The 1,896-nt window shown below is 37.9% G+C and overlaps 1 pseudogene; it reads left to right on the forward strand.

Moving 5' to 3' along the window:
- Positions 1-1,896, forward strand: part of LOC128249350 (probable cyclin-dependent serine/threonine-protein kinase DDB_G0292550) — a 79,795-nt pseudogene that overhangs the window by 71,920 nt on the left and 5,979 nt on the right.

The following is a 1,896-nucleotide window of genomic DNA, read 5'->3' on the forward strand; positions in this document are numbered from 1 at the left end:
TATCAGATATTGAGCAACGCACAGAAAACATACAAGCATACACTCAAGAAGATATCTAAAAAAATATATACACGTCCGACTGCACTCAGAACGGATAAGTTCCACCCAAACCAAAGACATTGACAGAACAGAAACGACCACCTGTAAAATATATAAAAGTGTACAAAAGAAAACCGCATAACACAAACGACTACGTGCAGAAGAAAGAACTCTCAGAACACGGTGAAAATGTTATAGAACACATCGCACGTGATAAAAAGGAAATACAAGATATTGAGGTAAAACTGAAGTAGGAGCAGAGAAAAATAACTGAAATGTGAACTATTGAAATGGGGGGGGCGGAGGGGATTAATCGAAACCTTTATAGAAGTACCCATCCAAATACACAGCAACGCCAAATGTATAATCCCGAACTTACCAACCAATAACGTTATTGTGTATTGTTTATTGAGAAAATCAGTTGCCAAAAATCATATTTATGGATACCTCACCCAGTTTAGATAAATTCCTCTTCATGTAAATGTACTGTTAATCTGTGATGGATAATTTATAAAGGGTTGTTTCTTTTCATTTTAAACAGAGGCATCAAATTTTGTTTTACAGTTTGCATGACACCGCATTCGTTGACATCTTTAGATGCAAAAGCTTGCCGTCAACTGACGCCTCTGATTGAGACTTCGGTGCAGTTTGTATAAATCAAGGCAAAGGAATGATGATAATAATAATAATAATAATAATAATAATAATAATAATAATAATAATAATAATAATAATAATAATAATAATAGTAGTAGTAGTAGTAGTAGTAGTAGTAGTAGGGCTACAGCAAATATTCTGCTCAATACCACAGATACTAAAAGACACCTGTCCAAGGTGCCACGCAGTGGGACTGAACAAGGGAGCACATGGTTAACAGCCAAATTTTGTTTCCCACACAGCCACGCGTGCACCCATGTCTCCGGATGTCTGACCATGCTAGGATATTTAGCATTATATAAAAGTACAAAGGCTCGAAGCGTAAAAACAAAGCAAAGCTAAGAAAAAAAAAAGAAACGAAAAGAATAGACGTCGCAAACATGGCTGACAATAATTAGAAAGAATAAACAAGGTTCTAAAAGCTGCAAGCGACTGGACAGGCTTGATGGTCAATAATTAGGATTGGCAAAGTCCCCAAATTCTGGCCGAAACTTCTACCACCATTCATGAAGTTGTGTCACAAGCGACAATCAATTAACAAATAAGTGGAGCGGAATGGAGAGCTGAATGGTTAATGAAGGAGAAAATAGTATAGATAAGGTGGTTGTTGGAATGGAAATTGTTGTTGCTTATGGCTGCTTACGGGTTGAGAGAGAAAGATCGAGATTGACTACTTATGGGATGAGGTAGTGGATATGCTAATTAAGGGGTGAGGGAAGCTTCTAGGTTTATATGTATATTTCCTTATCTTTTATCTCCTATATTTTACTTGTTTCAGTCATTAGACTGCGGCCATGCTGGAGCATTACCTTGAAATTTAAGTCGCATCAATCGACCCCAGTACTTATTTTTGTCAAGTCTGGTACTTATTCTATCGGTGTCTTTTGCCGAACGGTTAAATGACAGGGACGCAAAAACACCAACACCGGTTGTCGAGTGGCGATGAGGGGACAAACACAGACACAAAGACATACACACACACACACATTTATAGGATGGACTTCTTTCTTTTCCGTCAACCAAATCCACTCACAAGGATTTAGTCGGTGCAAGGCTATAGTAGAAGTCACCAAACGTGTCACGCAGTGGGACTGAAAACGGAATCATGTGGTTGGTAAGCAAGCTTCTTACCAGTGAAAAGATGGAATAGGGCAAACAATATTTCCATATAGTTCTTTCATTAGTCTTTCCAGTAGTCTT

This window comes from Octopus bimaculoides, chromosome 14 (genome assembly GCF_001194135.2).
Source record: "Octopus bimaculoides isolate UCB-OBI-ISO-001 chromosome 14, ASM119413v2, whole genome shotgun sequence".
Lineage (NCBI taxonomy): Eukaryota > Metazoa > Mollusca > Cephalopoda > Octopoda > Octopodidae > Octopus > Octopus bimaculoides.